Below are 14,178 nucleotides of genomic sequence, written 5' to 3' on the forward strand. Positions count from 1 at the left end.
CAGGGCCTGAACGTGCGGGAGTGTGCGCAGCGGAGACCTGGCCAAGGCTGAGTGAGCGAGTGAGTGTGAATGAGCGACCCGGGGGGACTGGGTGTGCGCCCAGCGGCCCCGGGGGAGCCAGCGGAGTGGGTGTGGGTGTGTGTGCGTGCGCGTTTTTGAGACCCGCGGTCGGGGCTGCACATGAAGCGCGGGGACTACAGCAGTCTGGAAGGCGTTTCCGAGAGAGGGCGAATGCGAGGGGGCCAAGCGTGCCAGTGCGGGCGAGTGTGCCCGCGGTGGGGAGGGTGCGTGCCAGCACGAGGCGAATGGGAGCGGGGGCTCACAGGCCTACGCAGGATGAGTGTGCCCGCTCGAGCGGGCCGCGCGTGCCAGGCGCGGGAGCGTGCCAAGGCGGGGGCCGTGGCCGGGAGGGGGTCGTGGCGCGCGGCCGCCGAGGCGCGGGGAGACCAGGCGGGAGGGGGAGGGGAGCGAGGGCGCGCGCGGCCGAGCGGGCGCCCGCGGTCACATGGGCGAGGGAAGGAGGGAGGGAGCGCGCGAGGGAGGGAGGAGGATGGGGGGGTTAAAGCCGCCGAGCGCCGGGGAGCCGGTGCAGAGCGGGCGGCGGCGGCGGCAGCGGACGCGGCGGCTCCAGCCGGCGCGGCGCGGGGCTCGGCGGCAGGATCTGGCAGCGGTGCTAGCTCCGCGCTCCCTGCGTCGCTCCCTGCCGGGAGCGGTCGAAGGTCGAGGCGCGGAGCCCCGGCGGCCCGAGGGCGCGGTGAGTACCCAGCGCGGAGCGCGCGCGGCCGGACCCTCAAACCCTCCGGCTGACCTACAGACCCGCGGCCCTCGTGCGCGCGGGAAGAGGGAGGGGACGTGCATGGGCCCGAGACCGGGGGGGAGGGGACAGGAAAGTTCACGGGAAACTTTGCCCGTAAACTCGGGGGCGGGGGCGCAGGAGAAGCTGCCCCCCACGTCCGGGCGCGCCGGGGGTTGGGCGTGGTGGGGGGGGGGGGCGGACAATCGGCTGGCGGGAGGTGGCAGGGGCCAACTGCCCTAGCCTCCCTGTTCTCCCTCACCGCTCAGCACCGCGCGCAGGGTCTGGGAAAATTACGGAGCTGGGGGGTCGCAGTGACCCCCGCGCGCCCAGAGGCGGCTTCTTTCTCCAGCAGAAATCTGGACTTCAAAGCGCCCAGGGGTGTGAATGGACGGTTGCGCGTCTGCCCGTGTATGTATGTCCGTGTGAATCCGCTTGTGTGTGTGTGTGTGTGTCAGCGTGAGCCCGCCTGTGGTTTTCTCGTGAGTCCGCCTGGATGTATCTCCATTTAGTGGGTCTCCTCCAGTATCTCTTTGTAAGTGTTCCTGTGTTGTGTGTCCGTGTGGGTCCGCCTGTGGTGTATCCCCGTCTCTTTGTGAGTCCGCCGGTGTGTGTCTCCCACAGTGCGGCTCTACATGAGCCGGCCTGGGTATCCCTGTATTGCTCGGAGGAGTGTATCTCCCCGTGCGTGGGGGCTGGGCCGCGGGGAGGTCACCAGACGGACAGCTCTCCTCCTCGCCTCCTCTTCTCTCCTCTCCCGAGCCTCTCCTCTAGCGCTCCCTAGACCCCCTCCCCCCCTTCAGTAGCTTCAGGCGGGTAGGACTATTTCACGCCTTGTTGAAAATTCAGGATTTTCTTTCTCTTTCCGTCTAGTCTCTCTCTTTGAGAAGCCTCTGTGTGTGTCTGTGTGTCTGGCAGCTTGTCTGCAACACTGGGTGTGTGTCTGCATGCCGCTGTAGGAGTGTGTCTACAACACTAGTTGTGTTGCCTGTAATACTTGGTATATTTGTGTCTGTGTCGGTAGGGTATTCGTGTGGCTGTAATCACTGAAGTGGTGGGAGTATGAAATGCTGGGTGTGTTTGTGCATCTGTAACTGCTGTTTGTCCAGGGGGTCTGAAACACTGAGTGCATTTTTGTGTGTCTAACTCTGGGTGTGATGGTGTACCAATGTATGTATGGGGGTGGTGGGACTTGAACAATTGGATATTCCTACGGCTGTAGGGCTAGCCGGGGCTTGGCGGGTGGAGGGGGCTGTGTCTCAATAAACTGCGCATCCCTGCTCCACTGCCAAAACCCACACAAATCTTCTGGACTGGTTCTTAGGGCTCCTGGTCAGGATCAGTGACATGCAGCCAAAGTTCACACTCCATCACAGTTAATACTCCAACTGGGACCCTGAGCCTTATGTGAAAAGTAGGAATTTAAAGTTAACACTCAAGACTTCTAGGGGCTCTGGAATTCATCCTCAGCTTTCCTCTGGGACACTTAAACTCATATGGACGCGCACCAAGAATTACACCAGGACAATGGACTTGCACTCAGATTCACACTTATGTTCTTGTCATATCCAGTGATACACTTCAGTCCTGTAGTTTACACTCAGACTCACATTGGGACTCTAGGCTCACACTTTAGATTCACATTTCTGTCCTGAGGCTCATAGGCTAACATTGAGACCTAGAGCCCAGGCTCAGAACACACTGGAGTCCTAGGGCTCACAGTGGGACTCACACTAGGACCCTGGAGCTTTCTCAGATTCACGCATTCTGAGGCTCACACTCAGACTCACATGGAGAACCTGGGGCCCACATTTGAACTCAAGGACTCACGTAGGACACTGGGGATGATACACTCATGCTCACATCAGTTCACCCTCAGATTCACACTAGGACATGCAAGATTCTCACTTCCATCCTGGGATCACTTAGGGACCCAGACTTATAAAGGGACCCCAGCGCTCACACTCAGACTCACATGGGGAAACGTAGCTCACATTCAGAAAGCCGTGAAGACCAGGGGCTCACATTCACACGAACACTAAGTCTCTAATGCCTATACTGACTTGTTTGGGAATCCTGGGGTTCACAGACTCCTACTTCCGTCCTGGGGCTTACAGTCACATGCACACTGGGACCTACATTCACAGTCAAACGTATACTTGCCTCTTGGAGTTCACACTCAGATTGACATCCCTGTCAATTACATTAAACTTGCTTCCATCTTGGGGCTTGTGCTCAGACCCACACTAGGGACCTAGGGCTCACACTCAGACTCATGCTTGCACCTTGAGGCTTTCATATTCACATGGGAGCCCTGGGGTTCACACTTAGAATCACACACAGTTACCCTTCCATCTGGGGCTCACATTCAAACCCACATTAGGATTGTGTTCACACTCCCAGTGTAACTTAGAACTCACAGTTAAATACACCCATGCTAAGGTGTGTCTCAGGGAAGTTGGGGACAGGAACAAGATCTGTCCTCTCCAAAGGTGGGGAGGGGAGGAGATACATGTTTGGTCACATCTCTTACTTGGGTTGTGGGCTGATGGAGGGGGCGGTGGGAAACACTGACCCGGTTAAATTTTTCTGCCTTTTCTTCCAGAGGAGACTAGGCTCTCACAGCAGGAAGGTTGAGTGGCTTTTTTGGTACAGGGGTGACATGTACCCTTAGAGTTCCCCATGTACATGCACATCCCCCTTAAATAGTTTTGGGTACCCTTCCTGTGATAGAGAGGGTCAGGTATGGGGAAATGAGATTCATGTCCTCCCAAGACATCTCCCCCATCCCAATCATCCTTAGGTTGGGAGAGGTGTGAAGATTGACTTGGTGAGGGGTAGACCTCTGGCTCCTTTGACCTTTCCAGGTTGGTGAATCTCTGATTCTAAGGGAGATGGTAGCCCCAGATCTGTGGTGAGAAGGTGGCTGGAGGAGGAGACTGGACTGGAACCCACCCGCCTCTCTCTCCTCTGCCCTGGCTGGAAAGGGGTTGGACCAAGTTATGTTATATCTCACAGTGTCTCCTGGAATGCCTGAGTCCTTATCCTGTCTCCAGGGTATGCCCAGCGTTCTCCACTCTGCTTCTTCCCAAAAGAGCAATAGCCCTGGGGGGGGGGGGCAATTGAGTCAGGTTGCAACCAACCTTAGGCCTCCACCTGCCTTGGAGACACTGCTGGGGGCTTTATATACCTTCCCGCTGTGGAGGCCAGTGGGCGGGGCTGCTGAAGTACAGGAGCACCCCTTGGGAGCCCGCGAAGTAGGGACCTGGCCCTCAGGCTCAGATGGCTAGGCTGTTAACTGCTCCTTGTCCCAGAGGGGGACACGTGCTCTCCAGCCCCCCTATGGGGGTGGTGCTCTCGAAGGCAAAGCACCCTGCTCTGCCCCCCCATGGCGAGCTGAAGTGTAAATGAATCGGAAACAGATGGAGCGTATTTTCTTTGAAATGCAGATGATTGTGGGGGGGAACCCTGTGTGCCTGGTTGGGAGGGGGGGCGTCCCAGAGAACAAGGAGGCTAAGAAGAGAGAGCTGACCCCTCCTCCAGACCCGCTGTGGGGTTGGGGGGAGTGGTGGAGACCTCAGCTGTGTAAACTCCCGTGGCCCAGGGTGACCACACCCACCCCGGCTCCTGGCTTCCTGTGGGGAGGGGCTGGGGAGCCTAGTGGTCCCTGTGAGCTGAGAGCCCTGAGGTCGTCACCCCCCTTTACCTCTGCAGAGGGCAAAGAGAACCCCCAAAGCGTAGGGCATGCTGGGTTTGGGGTCACCAGAGCCAAGGAGTGGGAGGAAGAGCTGGGGCAGATGTGGGGAAGAGTTAGACCCTGCTGCTGCGGGGAACCAGCTCCCAGAAGCTGGGGCTGGAGCTACAGTGGAAGGAACTGAAGTTAGACTACGGTGGTGACTTCTGGGCAGTCCAAGGGCCCGTCCTGGGGTTTAGGAATGGACTGAAGCATCCTCAGTCCTGGAAGAAGTCAGCATGCCCCACCATACGCTACCTGTACTTCCTCTTCACAATACTCACCAAGGCTGCATAGTAATTGCCTGTGAACTCTGGGACCTAGGGACTGGGGTCTGCTTTGCTTACCACCCACCCACCCTGCCCCTGTCACAGACCAGGGGCACAGTGGGAGGGCACTGCTGAGTAAATAATACATCTTTTTCTCTCCTGCCAGACTGAGTGTTGTTGGTGGGCAGGACCATGTCCCTAACTCCTGGCACAGGACCTGGCAGGGATTAGGTACTCAGGAAATGTTGAGGAATGAACATTGAGTGGGACAGACCATGGGGAGAGGGGACTTTCTGGGGTTTGTGTCTTGAGACCCAACAGCCTCTGTTGTATAACCCTGTTTGGCTCAAAGGACCCCTGAGTGATTTGCAGCTAGACTAAAGGAAGGACTTCCCTGCCTTCAGGGAAGGAGTGCAAAGGATAGGCAGCTTCTTCCTTGAAAAGGTCTGGACTAGGTGAGACTGGGGCAGGGCAATGACCCTGCTTCTGTGGCAGAGGTCAGAGGTCACCTCTGTCCTCTCCCCAGCTTCAGGATTTTTCAGAAGATGGGAAAGTCCTTTTCTCCCCACGTGGTTGTGAGCATGTCATGTCCCTTGCTCTCTCTAGGTCTGGGTTTCTTGGACTGTAGCTAAGGCAGTGGACCCCATGTCTGAGCCTTTGAGGCTGGGTTCCGAGTTTGTTTAGCTGCTGTGGGCACCACGGACTGTCTGTATTGGTTATTAATGTCTGTCTGAGAACACAGGGTTCGGATCCTAAAAATACCCTGTCCAGCCAGAGCCAGGGAGTTGCTGGTGTGGGTCAGTGTAGCAGTGGCTGCATCTCGATGGGATAGGCACAGAGGCACGAGAGACTGGGAGAGTGTGGGGAAACTGAGGCAGCATGGGCGAGAGTTGCACAGGAGACAGAGCCTTTGTTTTATCTGGAACAAAGGTTTATAAAATAGTGGTGCCACTTAGTCAAATGATGGCAACATTTAGGGTAAACTGTTACCCTGCACTGCAGAGAATTTCTTTCTCAGAGAGCCTGGAGGTACATCTGATATCAGACATAAAAATCGAGTAGTCAATAGTACTCTAATAGTCATTTCAAGTCCAGCTTCAGGATGTTCCAAAATAGTGTGTGGCAAAGAACAAAATCTTCCCCAAGTAGCCTTTTCTGAGCCACTGCCTCCATCCCTACCTCCTAGAGCTCTTCCTTGCAGCCCAAGACCCAATGAGGTTCTTCCACACCCTATTCTATAGGTCCCCACCTCACTTCTGACCCCCATGCCTCTGTGTAGCCCCTCTCCCCCAGGAGAAAGGAACTGCACAGTGGGCCCCAAAAGGTAAGAAGAGCCCCAGCCTCTGAGGGCAGATGTCACGTGACCCTGGCCCGTGAGCTGACCTTTCTGGGCCCCTCCGTGAAATCGCGAGATGAGGGGCTGGGCCCTGGCCCAGGCCCTGAGAGAAGGCGGTTTTGGCACCCATCCAGGTCCTTGACGTCAATGACTCTCCAAATAATGGAATCAATATTGGGGGGTGGGGGCCAGCGAGAACCAGGCCCCAGCGATTAGAAACAGATCAGCACAAACCCGCAGCTGATTCTGATAGAGCTGCCTTGGAGAGCTAGGGTGGGAGGCCTGGAAGGAGGTGGACCTGGGGGGGCTCAGGAATGGAGGCGGAGCCATGGCGTGTCCAAAGCGTGAGAGTACACAAGTGGGCAGAGACTTCGGGGCTGCCTGGGTTGGAATGATGGGGTGGGAAAAGGGGGGCTGTCCTGGTCCCTTCCTTCTTTGAGCCTGTGGGGTTCCAAGGCTGGGGAAGCTTTGTGAATGGAGACTTCTTTCAGCCAGTGAGTGATGAAGAGTGGGCAAGGGGAGTCCAGAGTTCATTTCTCTCTGTGTCCCCAGACCTGGGCCTCTAGGCCACATTAGGGGTTACAGGTTATACCCAGGGAAGGGGGGAGAGTTCTGAGTGAGACCTAAGGGAAATGACCTTTTGCTTGGGAGCACTGGGCATTAATCCAAGATAGAGAAATGGGTATTCTCCCTCAGGTTGGGAGTCTGGTCTCCTTCCCTAGCCCATGTCCTCTCAGCCCTGTAGAAGACAGCAGGTGAGGATGGAGGGGGCCATGGGGTCCACAGGGGGCTGGCCTGGTGGCAGCTGACAAAAAACAGGAAGAAGGGCTGGGGGAGTGGCTGTAATTACGGGGCATTTATTATTAATCAGATGAAATTGCTGGAAGCAGCTGGTGTAATGTGTGTAGCGATACAGACTCTGCATGCCCCCAACACAGGCACACTCGAATGCACACTTACACACGTACCACACACTGCCTGAGTCTTGTTTGTTTTCACAGTTTTCTTCTTGTGAAGGTGGGATGGTTCCATACGTGTCTGTATGTCTGTGTCTATCCTTCTGTGTTTTTTTCACGTCGGCCTGTATCCTCCTCTCCCTCTATTGTCTCCTTTTCCCACTGTCTCTGTCATTCCTTGGTCCCGTGTGTCTGTCTCTGTCTTCCTCTCTTTGGGCCTACCTATCTCTTGGTGTGTCTGTATCTGTTACCACCAGCCAGCCTGTCTCTAACACCTTGTTTTCGTTTCTGGCCATCTCTCCCTGTTTGGTGGTACCTCTGCCTCTCTGGGCAGGGTTGGATGACATGGAGTCCCTTTCTCATGGGTCTGTGTTTAGGCACTTGATCATGCCTTTGGCAGACACATCTGGGACCTGTTTTGGCGGGGAGAGGAGCAGTTGAACCCTGAGAGTCTCCCGGGGTCTTGTAGAAGCCGAGGGCTCTGTTAAGTAAGTGGAGTCCTAGAAGCAACAGTGACTTTCAGAACAGCCAGCTTTCTTACCAGCTACCAGTCATGTGACTTTGGGCAAGGTGCTTTTGTTCTCCGAGCCTCAGTTTTCTCATCTGCCAAAACTGTGTGTTAAGTCCTCAGCATGGTATCTGGCTCATCAAGGACCCCGAGCAAGTGTTAGCCGTTCCTATTATTATTGGGAAAGGCACTGTGCTGGTGGGAGAGAGATCTGCAGAGGCAAACTGGTATAGCAGAAGGGCTTTGGAGCTAGATCTGCACTCATATCTATGCTCTGGAACGGATCAGCTGTGTGGTCTTGGGCAAGTCAACCTCCCCGAATCTCAGTTTTTTCCGCTGTCAAATGGGAATAATAGTAGAACCTACCTCACGGAGAAGTCATGAAGATTAAATGAGGTCATGCATATAAAGTGCCTAACAGTTCCTGACACGTAACAGATGCTCAATAAATCGTAGTGGTGATGAGGAGAAAACAGTATGATGGTGGGTGTTTATGCCCTCCTGGGGGCCATGGGTCTCTGTATGAGTATGCATGGGAGAATGTGTGTGACATGGAGGTGCTTGTCCCTGTGAACTGGTTGTGTGGGGATTTTGGATTGTCTTTGGGTGTGTATCTATGTGTGGTGTCAGGCCACTGGCTTCTGGCCTACTTTTGTCCCTGTGGTTCAGAACCTAAGGTCTGCAAAGGGTGCTGCAGGGAGTCTGGACCATTCCCAACTTTTTCTCTTCTAGACACTTACCTGCTGCCTGCTCCAGTCTCTCCTTCTCACAGTGGGGTTGTGAGTGTGAAGTGAGCTCTGAGTTGGACTAAGGTCTCCTCTGTAGCCTCTGATTTGTGCCCTTTGCCCTTCTAGAATCCAGCCTTGTCACATCATCCCGCCCCCTTGGTTTTGGAAGTCTCAGGAAGAGTTTGGTCTGGAGGAGGAGGACGTTGATGTGCTCCGTGTGCGGCCAGCGGTGAAGAGGTATGTGCTGGGGACCCAGGGGAGGCGGGTCAGTTTCAGGGCATCTGGCAGGTGCATTGGGGCTGTAGGTCTGGGGATGTGAGTGAAGGAGGGCCTGAGATCTCTTCCTGCTCTCCCCTCCTCCTTCCTCCTGAGGCTTTTCATGACAGGCCAGTAAAGGGGAAGAGACTTACCCACAGTCACACAGGCAAGGGCAAAGCCAGGTCAGAAAATTGGGTTCTGCACTGAGGGAGCTGAATCTGGATGTGGGAGTATGTTTCGTCTCATTGTCAGGCTCCCTCTCTGCCCCCAAAGCATCTCTCTGGCTTGACAACAGGGAGCAGCTGGGCTTGGAGGAGGCAGGATAGAGGGTCAGAAAGCCCAGAATCTTCTGAGGCCAGCCTCGGAGGCTGGGCCTGACTCTCCCCGCCTTTCATTCCGGCCAGGCAAGGCCCCCGGATTGGCATCCCCCAGGGTGGGGGTGTCCATGGGATCGAGGCGCGCTGGAGCGGAACGGAAGGGCCTATTGTCCGAAACCCGCCAGAGGCCCACAAAGGCCGGCCAGGCTTTTCATCTCAGCTCCCAAACAGACTGGCCATTTTCCTGGCCTGGGAGTTGGGGGGGGGGGGGGGGTTGCTGACCCTTCAGAACTAGGAATGGGGTGTTGTTGAGGGTGCGGGGGGGTATCCAGGCTGACAACATGGCCATAAAAGGGACAAAATGGAGCTGGGGTTCTGAAGAGGAGGAAGGGAGGCTCCAGAAGGCTGGAAGAGAGTTAAGCTTCTGTCTCACTGTTCCCAGAAGACCTAGGGACTTGGAGTGGGGTATCTGACAGAAGTTCAGATTTACCCAGTATTAGGGAGCACACCTGGAAGGAGTGTGATGGCCGGTTGGGAAAGTGAGCTGCTCAGCTGTGAGGGCCATCATCCTCCCTCCGATTGGGGACATCTTAGGGAGTTGGAACTGGGACCAGAGAAGAGAAGGCTAGTGGTCAGGCAAGAGAATGGGCTCCCTGCAGCAGGAGGGACTGAGGCCAGACAGCAGGAAGGACTTTCTGCCAATGAACAGTAGCTCAGATGCCCTGACCCTGTCCCTGGGGATCCCAGAGGATCACAGAGAGCAGGGGAGCTGGAGAATACCCCTGGGGGCTAGGGCTGAGGCAGCTTCTGTGGGGGTAGACGAGGAGGCTGAGAGGGAGGACTTGGCAGTTCCGTCCACCCTCCCGCAGCAGCACCTCCAGCACCACTTTAAAGACAGCTTTTTAATTTAACAAAGTGGATGAAAAACTGTTTTTGGAAATAAAAGATATCTGCTGTCTCCCAGGCTAGCACTCAGCCCTTGCAGAGAACCTGTCTCTGGGTTTCTTCCTGCTGTCGGTGACTCCTTTCCTCTCTCTCTGTCTGTCTCTTTTGTTAGTTTGTTTGTTTCTACTCTTCAGCCCCCCAGCTTCCCCTCGGCCTCACCATCACCCCCCCACCCCCCGGCCCCATTCAGCCTCCGTGGGAGTGTCATCCGCAGCCTCTTATTTCCGTGTCTCAGTATCTCCTTCTGTCTCTCCGCTCCCAGTCTCTCTCTTCCGGGGCTTGTCTCTCTCTCCTGATTCATCTCTGTCTCCCAGCCTGTCTCAATCTCTGTCTCCCTTCCCCCCCCTCCTTTCTCCCCCAACCCCTGCTCTAAATGGGTCTATTTAAAACACCCGACGCTGCCAAGTCAGAAAAGCGTCTCCTGATAAAGCGCATTAGGCGGAGGGAGGGAGGAGGAGGGAGGAGGGAAGAGGGAGCGGCGGGCAGATGGATTGATCCAAGCCGGTAACCCCATTAATCAGGCATTGTGGATCCCCCTCCCTCCCCCAGCTTCAGCCCCTTCAGAGCTAAAAGCCGCTTAAATATTTATCACCCCTCCCCCATGGGGGCGAGGGGAGGGGTGTGTGGCCCTCGGCGTGAGTGTCCCCAGCCGCCTGGTCTCCCCCCATGTGCGTGTACACATGTGTGCATGTGCTTGTGCGTGCACACCTGACGGGCCCAGGGCCCAACTGTTGTCTTGCCCTCCCACCACTTGAGTGACCTGCTCCCCTGAGCAGCCTCTGGCGACCTTGGGGTTCTGGCCTGGCTCCTGCCCCTCCTGAAGAGTTGGGCATGCAGAGTAGAGACCCTGGGCTCCGTTGGGGGTCCTCATGCCCCCCAAAGTGCAGGACTGGGAGGCATTGCACTGTCATTCTCAGGAGGCAGGAAGGGGAGCTTCGGTTCAATGTCCAGATTCCCCCAAATTCCCAGTGCAAGAAGTCACCTGGGGAGTAGAGTTGGGGACTCCCCGTTTCTAGAGTGCACGAAGGTCCCTTGCAAGGCTGGTGGAGGTTCCCCATTTATCCTCACAGGGCAGAAATACGACCTGGGGGTTGGATGGGGGCTTCCCATTACCCTCAGACATGCGGGAGGGCAACCTGGGCCGGGAGGGGGTCCCCATCACCCCCAGAGAATAGAAAGGTGGCCGCTCTCTGGGGGTGATGTGGGTTGGAGCCCCCATGGCAGCAGAGGTCAGCCTTGAGTGAGACGGGCAGGGGTTTGTCCCAGTTGGCCCGAGACAACTTGGCCCTGGGCGGGGGAAGGGAGGCCGCGGCCGGCCCTGGGTGTGAGGAGGGGCCCCGGCCCGGAGCCGGGAGGGTCCCTTCCCCCTCCCCTCCCCCTGCATCGAGTGCCACATCTCCTCCTGACTCAGACAATTAGATTCAAAGGATGACCTCACTGCCTGCCGTCCCTCACTCGCTCCCTCCGCTAGCTCGGCTCGCTCGCTCGCCGCGCGCTCCTTCCTCCCCTCCTCCCGGCCCGCTCGCCGCCTCGCCCGCCCGCCCGCCCGCCGGGACTCTCGGGGGGGGGGGGAGGGGGGGGGGGGGGGGGGACACGCCTGCTCCCCGGGCCGCCCGGGCCCCAGCCCCGAACCCCAGGGGCCCGATGACCGCGGGCGGCCGGGCGCACCCGCGGAGCGCCGGAGGCACCGACTGGGCGCCTGCACGGTGACCCAGGTCAGTGGCCGCGCAGCCGCAGGGCCGGAGAACTTGTCACCCCCGCTCCCGCGGCAGAGACGCCCCCGCCCGCGCCGCCCGCCAGCCCGCCTCGCCGCTTCCCGCTCCTTTCTCGGCCCCCGCCCCCCGCGGCTGCTCGGCCCTCCCTCTGCCAAGCTGTCTCTCTTCTCTTCTCTTTCTCCCCCCCCCACCCCCCTCCTCTGCAGCCGGTGGGAGGGGCTGGGACTTCCTGAGGTCCCAGGGATGGGGCCGGGGCCCAGTGGCTGCAACTGGACCAGGCCTCTGAGCGAGGAGGGGGCTCTGGCTGTGTGCATTGGCCTGGGGGAGGGGACCAGCACCTGGGTGGGAAGGGGGCTACTGAGAGAGAGGCCCAGGGTGTGGGGGACATCTAGACAGAGGGCATGAGCTCCTGATAGCTTTCTTTTCTCCCATCCTGTGGGCCTCTCGCCTGGCTTCATTTGTCCCCACCTCCTAGCTAACTTCAGTCCCCGCGGCCTGGCTTCATTTGGCCCCCACAGCCTATGTTCTTCTGGGCCCTGTCGCCTGGTTTCCGCAGACCTTGCTGCCTGATTTCTTTTGTCCCCACGGCCTGCTCTTCCTAAGTCCCCATCACCTGGCCTTATGGGGTCGCCCTGCCTGGTTCCCTTAGGTTCTGCTGCCCGGTGTTTGCTCCCCCGCCTGGCTTCCATGGAGCCCTCTCAGACTCACTTTTGGATGGGGCATCAGGGCTCAAGCTACACCTGGAGTGGCAAGTGGTGAGGATGTCAACAGCATTGCCAATTGTTCTCCAGTTGGGGCCCTGCCAGCACAGCCTGGATTCCTTTCTGCCTGGACAGCGACACAGCGTCCTCTCTTGTGATGGGAGGTGGGGCTGCAGGGTCCAAGGACACTTTAGGATTCTTGTCCTCAGTGGTTTGTCAGAGGAGCACTGGCTTGGCCAGTGCTGTCCCCATCTCTCTTTGGGGTCTGACAGTGATGACAGGGCTTTGGCAGGGGCTGGGGGTTGAGGTCGAGGCCTCATCTCCTTCCCCTTGCCTCCCTTCCTGCAGCCAGGCCTGACATTCAGGTGCCCTATAGACAGTTGTAGGCACAGAGAGGTTTTGAAGAGGCCTGGGGTCACTCAGCAGGTGGCTAGGCTGAGAGCTGCTGCTTCTCCTCATCCTGGAGAAGAGGGGGTGAGGAGGTGAGGCAGGAGGGCCCTGGGGGCAGGCTGGTTTCTGGGGTTTGCTGGCTCCTGCTGCCACCAGTGCCATCATCTCTTCACCCGGGGGCTCCCTGCTCTGGCCAGGATCTCCCCTCATTCCCAAATACTGGCAAAAGCAGGGTTAGGGGAGGAAGGAGCCGAGTAGGGAATAGTCTGTTTCCTCGATTTTCAGGAACTTTCCCTTCCTGCTTTAGGCCACCCTGAGCTTTATCCTGTCTTCCCCCAGGCACAGGCCAGGCAACCCGAGGTCCCAGCATGGAGTGTGTATCTATTTCCCACTGCCGAGTGTAGGGGTGTGAGGGCTGAGGGTGCCGGGGGGTGGGGGGGGCGCTCTGCGTTTCTGGAGGTGCTCTGTTATCTGTGTGGAAGGGTGAGTGTTCTGAGTGTGTGCTGGTATTCATATGTGAGACCAGGACTGTTTTGATTGAGTGCGTGTGAGAGAGTCTGTTGTGTGTGACTGTGACTGTGATTCGTGTGTGCGCGCATACCAGCATGTGCGAGGCTGTGGCAGCGGGTGTCCACGTGGGAGGCCGTGATGAGTGGCTGTGATGGGAGACTCCAAGTGCCTGTGTCAGCGAGAGGCTGCCTGGGTGTGTCTGTGAAGCTCTGGCTGTGTGTGGTGGAGGTGGGGGACTTTGGGAGGCTCTGCCAGTGGTAGTGAGAGCCCGAGTGTGCGTCCCATCTTGGGGTGAAGTGAGCACTGGGTGTCACGCACCCCTGAATCGCGGGTGTGTGTGTGAGCATGTGTGCGCGCATACTCATGCCTGTGTTTACCCATCAGGAACAGATTGCTCTGGCTTCCCCACTGTGCGGAGGGGAGGAAGGGGGAGGAAGGACGGCTTGCTTTTACCCAGCAGACCAGAAGCTTCCTCAGAAGTAGTGTGTGCAGTGTGCGTGCGTGTTGGGGGGGCAGGGAGAGCAGCGCACGTGAAGACAGTTGACATTTCTGTTCCCCTGCTCACCTCTGGCTCTGTCGGAAAGACCATCTTCAGTTCTTTTCGTTACACATCAATGCTTCACATGCACTGCCCACCCCACCCCCCCTTTGTGTGTGTGTTTGTGTTCGTGTGCGCACGTGTGCACGTGCGCACGTGTACACACAAGCTTGCAAAGCATCAACCTCTGTGTATATACTCGAGGGTGTGTCTGCACCATAGCAGTGATGGGGCCAGGGGTGGGGTGTAGTGGGAGATGCTGAGGCAAATAGGTCTTTGTCCCAGCCCCCAAGTCTGGAAAGCTATTCTGTCCATCCTTCTGTCTCCATGGAGGGCTCAGCAGCCTCCTTCCTGCCCCTGCCTCATCTGCTGCGAGCCCACTCCCCTGTTGGCGGAGGGAGGTCTCAGTTAACCCTGTTGCTCTGCCCATCCCCCGCCTTTCATGGAGTTCTTCCAGCTGTCTAACCTCCTGCTGCAGCAT

General features: G+C 57.6%; 1 protein-coding gene across 3 annotated transcripts in view; it reads left to right on the forward strand.

The window, feature by feature from the left end:
• Positions 1-585: 585 nt before the first annotated feature.
• The window catches only part of CNTFR (ciliary neurotrophic factor receptor), a 38,035-nt gene continuing 24,442 nt past the window's right edge, over positions 586-14,178 (forward strand). The window contains exons 1-2 of one of the 3 annotated variants that reach the window (XM_027088917.1): positions 586-754; positions 8,450-8,560. The gene's annotated coding sequence lies outside the window, so the exon portion shown is untranslated. Of the gene's footprint in view, positions 755-8,449; positions 8,561-11,449; positions 11,559-12,207; positions 12,314-14,178 lie in introns of those variants that run through there. The other 2 variants (XM_027088918.1, XM_027088919.1) reach the window with 2 other exon arrangements.

Source organism: Aethalodelphis obliquidens, unplaced genomic scaffold (assembly GCF_003676395.1).
Source record: "Aethalodelphis obliquidens isolate GAN/ISIS:26980383/991018 unplaced genomic scaffold, ASM367639v1 scaffold64, whole genome shotgun sequence".
Taxonomy (NCBI): domain Eukaryota; kingdom Metazoa; phylum Chordata; class Mammalia; order Artiodactyla; family Delphinidae; genus Aethalodelphis; species Aethalodelphis obliquidens.